We start from the raw sequence: 10214 nt of genomic DNA, 5'->3' as shown, positions 1-10214 counted from the left end.
AATTAGAAACTTCTTTTACAATGATTTTGTACTGGTGCAGTCCTTTACCAGTACGCAGGCTGCAACCTGCTGAGAGCTACAACCTTCTCTCATTTTCCAGTCTCTCCTGGAAGGGAGCTACAACCCCTTTAGCTCTTGTACTAGCTAATCTACTAGTACGTAGGTGCTGACATACTTCTTTTCTTCCAAGGACCACTTTTCATAAATTTTCAAACTGGATCCATAAACATCAAATAATCATCAAGTACATGTGATTCAACCAATATCCTTTTTCAATCAACCAATGAATCAACCAATAAATTCTCATAATGCAGTAACCAGAACAACAATACCAGTAATCTAAACCCAGAACTCTTCAGCAATAGATAAAAGGCAGCCAACAAATATTTCAATAAAAGTCCACAACTTCACCAATAGAAACCTGCGAATATCCGCAGCTCTTCTGTGTGTAAACTACGCAGATCCACACCTGGTCCTTCTTCTCCTTTGCGTACCGTCGCACCTACTCCTTCTGCTGCACTGCGTACCTCTGCTCAGATCCGCACCTGCACTGTCTGCCTGACAACGTACCTCCGCACCTAGTCCTTCTGTTCCTCTGCGTACCTCTGCACTGTGCCTTCTGCTACACTGCGTACCTCCGCACCAGCGCCTTTTGCTTCATTGTGGACCCCCGCACCTGCGCCTTTTGCTGCATTGCAGACCCCCGCACCTGCGCTGTGGATCACCTGCGGACCTTTGAATAGAGCTAAATTAACAGTCTTCCAATGTGCCATAGACAGTCAGATCCACAGATCTGATCATGCGCCTGAGAGATCACGACCTATCAACAGATTCGCCTTAAATTTCACCTTGATTTAGATCTATCTTTTCAAACCGATCACCCAAAATTTCAGATCTTAAGATATTCAAATCTCACAAGTGACTAGCCAAGTGATCTCCTTTCCTTTTCATAGGCAAGCCCTTATTCAAACCATGGGACAAAACCATTGAAAACCAATACAAGGGATCCAAACCGGGGTTCAATAATTTAGATCCTATACCACGGACCAAAACCATAGAATCATAAATGTCGGGCTGAATACCATGGGCCAAACATAAGAATTCCCACGTGTGCATGATTCTCTGCATTGGAGTGAGTGAACTGGGGTCCGCACCTTCTGTTCGGATAACCTGCAGACATGACCACACTTTGTGAACGGCGTGCCTGCGGGCCCGCACCTTTTGAACGGTGTACCTGCAAACCCCTTATTTTCCATCATTTTGAGAGCCTGAACAGAGATTTGCCACTTGAGTGAGTTGCCATCAATTACAACACCTGTGCCATAGCGCCAAACCTGAATCATAATGCCAATAATCTCCCCCTTTGGACTTGATGGCAACCCCAAGATCCTCAAATTCATTCTCCCCATTTTACATCAAGGGCAAAGGATTATGCTCCCCCTGAGAACATGTTGAAGTATCTACTTTGCTGATCACGCTCCCCCTGACTATAGACCAAATCTGCAAAAGAAAAATTCTTCAAGAAGAACCATAATCTACCATACACCATACATGACCTTGACAAAAGAGATAGAGACATATTAGTAGCAATATTCAGATTAGCGTCCATGTTCTCCTTCTGTACTTTCTCCTCCAAGATCTTCTACCATAATGCCAACAATGCATTATTAGAAGAATATATGCTCCCCGTAAACCTGCGCCATTCGATCTTCGACCAATCCATAACCCAGCAAATGTACGCGTATACCCCATATGAAACTCGTGTACAACCAACAATCTCTGAAACAGATGAGCTTCAACAACAAGATGATGCATCAACTACCCCCAGCTTTTGCCTAAGGTATTCAAAGGTCTCCCTGGGTAGTGGTTTGGTGAGTATATCAGCAACTTGTTCCTTAGAAGGAACATACTCTAACTTGACCTTTTGTTCAAGCACTTGTTCCCAAAGAAAATGATATTTGATAGGTATATGCTTGGTCTTTGAATGCATGAATAGGTTCTTTGAAATGTTGATAGCACTTGTATTATCACATAAGATGGAGATATGTGGTATACAAGTGATTTGAAAATCCTGCAAGGTCTGCATCATCCAAAGGAGTTGAGTGCAGCAAGATGCAGCAACCACATATTCTGCTTCAGCTGTAGATAAAGCAATCGAACTCTGTTTCTTGCTGAACCAAGATACTAATCTGGAACCCATAAAGAATGCACCACCACTTGTGCTCTTCCTGTCATTCACGCTTCTGGCCCAATCTGCATCTGTATAAGCATGAAGTGTGAGATATGTATCTCTAGGATACCATAAGCCATAGTTTTGAGTTCTTTGAAGGTACTTGAAGATTCTCTTAACTTCCTGAAGATGAGTTTCCTTGGGATTTGCTTGAAATCTTCCAACTATTCCCACTGCATGCATGATGTTTGGTCAGGTACTGTCAAATAAAGTAGACTTCCAATCATGGATCTATAGGTTGGTTGATGTACTGCTGCTGATTCATCATTTGCACTGAGGTTGCATCCTGTAACCATAGGGATACATACTGGTTTTGAATCTTCCATGCCATACTTCTTCAAAATCTACTTGAGGTACTTGTTTTGAGACAAAAATATACCGCCTTCATTTTGTTGGATTTGTAGACCAAGAAAATATGTCAGCTCTCCAAGTAATGACATTTTTGAATTCTTTCTGCATCACCAAGGCAAGTTTTTGACTCATATTTTCTTCATTGCTGCCAAAGATAATATCATCTACATACACAACAAGTATTAGCAATTTGTCATTTTCAATTTTTCTATAAAGATTTCTATCTGCTGATCCCTTTGAAAAGCCTTGTTGATGAAGATATTTGTCCAAACGATAGTACCAAGCCCTTGGACCCTGTTTAAGACCATAAAGAGCCTTTTTTAGTTTGCATACAAGATTTGGATCATTCCCAAGAATGAAACCATCTGGTTGCTCAATGTACACCTCTTCTTCTAAGTCTCCATTCAAAAAGGCTAATTTCACATCCATTTGAAATACTTTGAACTTCTGAAAGCTTGAGAGAGCAAGGAACATTCGGATGGCTTCAAGTCTAGCAACAGAGCAAAAGTTTCTTCAAAGTCTATTCCTTCTTGTTGAGCATACCCTTTACAAACAAGTCTGGCCTTGTTTCTAATTACTTCCCCATTTTCATTCAATTTATTTTTGAAGATCCATTTTGTCCCTATGACATTCTTATCTTTTGGTCTAGGAACCAACTCCCAAGTGTTGTTCTTTTCGATCTGCTCAAGTTCTTCATCCATTGCCTTGACCCAACATTCATCTTTGCATGCCTCTCTTACATTTTGTGGTTCAGTGGAGGAGAGTAATGCCAGATAGCTTGAAGCTTCTGAAATTGTTCTTCTTGTTTGTACGCCTGCCTCCTTTTGCCCCAAGATTTGAGATTCTAGATGATTCTTTTGAACATACCTGGATGGAGTCTTCTCTTCTATCCTTATATGTTCCTCTGGTGCCTCTTGAGGTTCTTCTTCATCATCAGCCTGATTTGAAGGATGATCTTCATCCTCTTTAATATTTTCATAATTTACTTGCCTAGGAATGTTTCCTTCTTCATCAACCACTACATCAATGCTGTCAACTATTCTTCCAAGCCTTTTGTTGTAACACTTATATGCTTTGCTGTGAGGAGAATAACCAAGGAGAATCCCTTCACCTGCTCTAGGTTCAAACTTGCCAAGATGTTCATCATTATTCTTAATATAACATTTGCTTCCAAAGATTTTGAAATGTTTTACCGAAGGAGTCTCACCATACCAGAGCTCATGAGGAGTTTGAGTGCTATTCACCCGGACATTTGTTTTGTTGAGAATAACGACCGCAGCAAATGCTACTTAACCCCAGAAGGTTGCGAGAGTTCCAGATTCATCAAGCATTGTAGGAGCCATTTGTTGGACCGTTATGTTCATCCTTTCCACTACTCCATTTTGCTGAGGAGTCCTAGCTATAGAGAATTCCCTTCTTATTCCATGTTCTTCACAAAAATAGAAAAATTCATTTGAGGTAAACTCCCCACCTCTATCAGACCTGAGGCACTTAATTTTGTGATCTGATTTGTTTTCAACCAAGGCTTTGAAAGATTTGAATTTTTCGAAGGCTTCGTCTTTGTGCTTCATAAGTCCTACCCAAACCATCCTGGAGAAGTCGTCAATGAATAATATAAAGTATTCTTCTCCTCGAGGTGACCTTTTCCTAGATGGTCCACATACATCTGTATGAACTAGTTCAAGAGGCCTGCTAGCTGATCCTTCCTTCTCATGGAAGTTAGTTCTAGTTTTCTTACCAAACTAACATGATTTGCATATTGTATTGTCTAGAATTCTGATGTCTGGAAGACCACGAACTGCCTGGTATTTGCATGCTTTCCTTATCTGTGAAAAGCTTAGATGCCCCAACCTCTTGTGCCATAACCAGTGTTCATCATTCTTGCTCAAATAGCATTGTTGTTGTCCTTCTTCAAATAAGTATAAATTATTTGGAGTTCTTATGCATTTGATCACTGTTTTTCCTGTATCAAGATCATGAACACTACATCCATTTGATCTAAATATTACCTCAGTTCCTTGATCGCACATCTGACTGACACTCGATAGATTATGCTTCAAGCCATCAACATACAAAACATTTCCAGCCTTGACTTTCTCTTTCAACTGAATAGTGCCTTTTCCTTTTATGACTGCAGTGGTATCATTTCCAAAAGAAACTTTCTTTCCTTTTTCTAAAGCACTATATGATTGAAGTTTTTCTTTATCACCTGTCATATGCTTTGAACATCCACTATCGATGTACCATTGATTTTCCTGTCCTTCTGCATATAAAGCTATCCCACATCTTTCTGGTTGTGGTTCCTTCATTCTTCATGTTCTGGGATTTGAGGTTTGTTCCTTCTGAGTTGTCTTCCGAAACCTGCTCCTGCATTCAGACTCTTCATGACCGAAGTTGTTACAAATAGACCATTCAATTTCACTTTCAAGGGCAGAAAAGTTGTTATAGGTCCTTTTCGTGATTCCAGTCATACTTCTTTGTTTTTGAGCTTCTCTAGTCATGATTGTCTTATAGGCAACACATTGAGCTGCTTTGTGACCAAAGTTGTGACAAGAGAAACATTGGCCATTGAAGAAACTCCTACGATTATCAAATCTATCAACCAACCGATTGTAGTTTCTACTGACATCCATTCTTGAGGAAAATTGGGAAGATTTTACCTGTGGATGGTTGTAGCTTCTGTTTTTCCTTAGGATAGCTTGCCCCCGATTTTCTCGATAGTCTTTGTTCGTTCTTGAGATAAACTGTCCCTGATTTACCTGATGATTTCTATTAGGCCTTTGCACGCTCCTCCTTACTGCATCAAGATAACTTTTGGAGGTGGATGCTTGAGATGCTTCTCCATTATATCCCGGACCTGTCTTGATTAGTGGAGAACGCTGCACATTGATAATCTCATCCAGAGTTTCAGACCCTTTAACAAATTTAAGATTAAGAGCTTTTGTTTTCTCAATCTCTTTTCTAAGACTAACAATTTCACATTCCCATTTTTCGTGATGTTTTTCCCTTTCAGCCAGTTGACATTTCAGAGAATCAATAATCACATTTTTTTTCTTCTAAACAAATTTTGAGATTAGAAATCTCTTCATAAAGACCTTCTTCATCTACAGCATCCATATAATCATCATCTTCAAAAGCCATTAAAAGTTTATAATTATTACCTCGTTCATCTTCATCACTATTTGAAAGTCCATCACTATCTTCATGAGTGTAATAGCTTTTCTTATTTGCATTTTGTTTCTTGTTCCATCTAACAGGTTCCTTCCCCTTGTCAATCCTATCTTTATGAGGACATTTGGCAGCATAGTGACCGACTCTTCCACAAGGAAAGCATTTGAAAGGTAACTTAACTCGGAATCGTCCAGCACCCCATTGAAGGTTTTTGACAAAATTTGATTCTTCTTCTTCTTCTGACACGTGTCCTGACTCATAGTAATCTCCTTTGTCGGAAGCCTTGAAGGCAGCTTCTCTCCTGTCTGATGGTCCTCCTTTCCTCATTTCATAAGCAGTCAGAATTCTGCGCAGCTGTGACATGGTAAGGTTTCGTAGATTCTCCTTTTCTTCTATTGCAGAAACTTTAGATTCAAACCTAGGGGCAAAGATCTTAGAACCTTTTCAACCACAACAGCCTCTTTTATTTCTTCACCCAAATTTTTCATGCAATTAACAATCTAATCTACACGAAGGAAATAGTTAGCCACACTTTCATCGTTGTGCATTCTGAGATTTTCATACTGAATTCTGAGGGTTTGAAGTTTTGCTCATTTTACCTGATCATCTTCTTCATAGCTCAGAATAATCTTGTCCCATATTTCTTTTGCGGATTTATACTGCATAACCTTCACGAATTCTGATTGAGATAGACATCCTAGTAGAGTATTGACATCCTTTGCATTTGTTTCATATTTCTTCTTCTCAGCCAGATCTGTAGGAGTTGCTGATGGAAAAGTGTACCCTGTATCCATGATATCCCAGACTTCTGTACCAAGAGATTGAAGATAAGCAGTAACTCTTACTTTCTAATATACGAAGTTTGTCCCATAAAAAATTGGTGCCTTGATAGATGCTTCTCTCTCATAATTGCTCATGATGATGGATCTTCCTTCAAGCGATCAAGGTTCTTCAGAAGGACCTGCTCTGATACCAATTGTCGGAAATAATACTCAGAGGGGGCGTGAATCAGTATTATCAAATTCTTTTCAATATATCTTCTAGATTTATACTTTCATTTATTCTTCAGATATTGATCATTAGTTTTTATGTCATTACCATATAATAAAGAGCAAGAACAGATAATCACACCAAAGAACACCAGATATAAGGTGGAAACCCAATGTGGGTGAAAACCCTGCTGCAATATGTCTCTATCTTCTTTCAATTAGAAACTTCTTTTACAATGATTTTGTACTGGTGCAGTCCTTTACCAGTACGCAGGCTGCAACCTGCTGAGAGCTGCAACCCTCTCTCATTTTCCAGTCTCTCCTGGAAGGGAGCTACAACCCCCTTAGCTGTTGTACTAGCTAATCTACTAGTACGTAGGTGCTGAGCTACTTCTTTTCTTCCAAGGACCACTTTTCATAAATTTTCAAACTAGATCCATAAACATCAAATAATCATCAAGTACATGTGAATCAACCAATCTCCTTTTTCAATCAACCAATGAATCAACCAATAACTTCTCAGAATGCAGTAACCAGAACAACAATACCAGTAATCTAAACCCAGAACTCTTCAACAATAGATAAAAGACAGCCAACAAATATTTCAAGAAAATTCCGCAACTTCACCAATAGAAACCTGCGAATATTCGCAGCTCTTCTGTGTCTAAACTACGCAGATCCGCACCTGGTCCTTCTACTCTGCATACCTCCGCACCTACTCCTTCTGCTGCATTGCGTACTGTTAACACCCAGGTTGTTCCCTATGACTCCCAAGGGAATACGGCCGGGGTAACCACTAACCAATCTTGGATCACTGTTTCTAGCCAAACTGTGATCAGAGAGGGCTCTCTCTTTACGATTTGTATCTGTTTGTGATAGGGTTTTAGGCTAGCTATTATGCACAGGTTTTGTTTATGTTTTGGTTGAAGAGTTTCTTTTAGGTCTTATGATGTAGTGTTCAAAGAGTCAAATATCATTGGGCAATGGAGTCTATAGCAGTAGGTGTCTAGAAACTTTGAGATGAATTAGTGCAACTTACAGGGCCATTTGGATACTTCATAGAACAAATTTTGATTTATAACACAAACAGGTGAAAAAACCAGTGAAAGCAATTGAGAATTTTCACTAAAGTATTCAAGTATTTCCACCAAACTAGGTATGAGAAACAGATAGATGCCTCAGGAGCAAAACTTGAATCCCTGGGGATGTCTATCACTGTAGAAGATATAGTTTTAAAGTGCAGCAATTAAGAATTACACTTCATTCACTGTATCTGAAGAAAACATGGATAATAGCTCAGATTGAGTTCAGGGTAATCAGTGATTAAATCCTGGAACTATTCTTCTACCTTGCTATTAAGTGTAAAACATTTAAACAATGAAAGAGAACAAAAGACTCGAAAAACATGTAACACAGAGATTTAAGAAAGACTTATTGTTTTATGAAACACTCTGGAATCCTGCAACATTCACCATTCATCATCATGCATCAAGGTACGCCAAGCTTCGGAAATTCCATTCACCCTTTGTATTATTTCTCTGAGAATTTTACAGCAAATGAGATGCCTCAAATGAAAATAACAACAACCCCTTCAGCTTCTGCGAGGGGTGAATATATACTTGCGATTGTTTACAAAATATCTGAGTTCTAAGTTATCTCAGACTTAATATTCTCACCAACTTTTGAGATATTATTATCAGAAATTTATTACAGCATTGAATACAAGATAAAGGCGTCTTGATGTTCTGTCAGAAGATATTTTGGCCTTTGGGAGCTGCTAAGTCGGTTGGGATACTTTGATCAAATGCTGGAGAACCCGACTTTTTGGCTTGTGCGCTGTATTTCGGGTCTGCTACCTTGTGATGGTGATTGCTGTTGTGGTGAGTAAATAGTCCTGCTGAGTTGGCTCAGCATCTGTCTCTTCCTTGTAGATTTTATCCACCAAAATTCTGCCTGTGCATGACTGTTCATAAAACTGGAGAAAAACTATCGCTACAGGTTCGGGCCTGATAAGATTACCTGTGTCAAATTCCTCCATTCTTCCTGTGTGGGCAATTGATGATTTATGATTGCCCCCATAGTCTCATCTGCTTCTGTATACTTAAAGAAATTTGGTGGTGTATCAAATAGGTGATCAATTTCATTCATGATAAAAAACAGGTTATCCACCCTATCATACAAATTCTGCCCTGATGCTGGCCCTGTTTCTGCTGAGGTACTGGGCTGTTTTGCTATTTGTGCTGCAGCATGTGCATCAACCCTTTTGATGTAATTCTCCAGGGTAAGCAGCCTTCCTACACTGCTTAATATGCTGGGGAGGCCTCTGTTTTGTAATGCCACAAATCTGTCCAGGAATTTGTTGATCTCGGTCTGCATATCCTGTGTTCTTCTTTCCAGCGTTCCAACTAGGTTTCTTAGTGTCAGGACTCTTTTAACCACTGAGATTGTTTCAGTCCTGTTAGTAATTCCCATGGTAGCTAGTTGAGAGCTAGTTTTGTTATTCAAAATAGTGATCATTCTGCTGGCAGCATCTGGCATGTGGCCCAAGCTTGCTCTAGCTCTCTGTACTTCCCTGTTTGCCTTGGTAATGAGTACTATTTGCTCATCCATAGTCTCAATATACTGCCACTGATTGGTGATGGACCGCCCAATGTTACCCCAGAGGACTGCTTTTAGTTCTGCTGTTACTTTTTCTAGTGCAAGCTCTTTTTCTAGTTCAGTTATTCTCTTTTTTAGAGCTTTTATTTCTCTTTCCTTTGCTGCCTCATTCTGCTTGCTTTTATCAAATCTTTCTTTCACCTTAGTCAAAGACTTTTTGACTTCATCAAGCTCTTTCATTTGGGATTCGAGAACTCGGATCTCAGCTTGCAACTTCTGCATATCCAGACTAGGAGTCTGCTCTGTTGTTGGCGTAGTTGTGGCTGTAGATGGTGCTGTAGTTCCCGTCTGCTGAGGAGGAAGAGTAGTTATTGGAGTAGCTTCTTCAAGATTGATTACTTCCGGAGGGGGCTGGGAAGTTTGGCCTTCTTCTCTTTGCTTTAATGCTGCTTGTAGTGCTGCCTTTGCAGCTTCTGATTCTCCTAGCTTGTCTTGAGTCCGAACTAGCTCCTTGTACAGGGATATCATTAGGTCTGTAGCATCCTTTTCCTGCCTTTGCTGGGCAACCTCGTCTGTTTGTGGATGGATGGTAGCTGGGAGCTTGATTTTCTTTCTTAAGGCCGCCATGTCTGCATCCCTTAGCTTCAAGAGTTCTTGGATTCCTTTAACATCTTTAGGATCATGTCCTATTTCTATAATTACATCTTCCAAGGACTTGATCCTGTTGTCCTTGGCTTGTGATGATGCTCTTTCCAATTCCAGCTGAGAGGCTGTGTTATCAAGGCTACTCTTCAATTTGTAGTTCTCCAATGTTTCATCTGCCAAGGAGGCATACACCATTTCACCGGTTTGTTTATGCAGTTCGATCTTATCCA

Source organism: Pinus tabuliformis, chromosome J, assembly GCF_031772625.1.
Source record: "Pinus tabuliformis cultivar Carrire ecotype Pingquan chromosome J, CPIR1, whole genome shotgun sequence".
Lineage (NCBI taxonomy): Eukaryota > Viridiplantae > Streptophyta > Pinopsida > Pinales > Pinaceae > Pinus > Pinus tabuliformis.
This window is presented reverse-complemented; position numbering follows the sequence as displayed.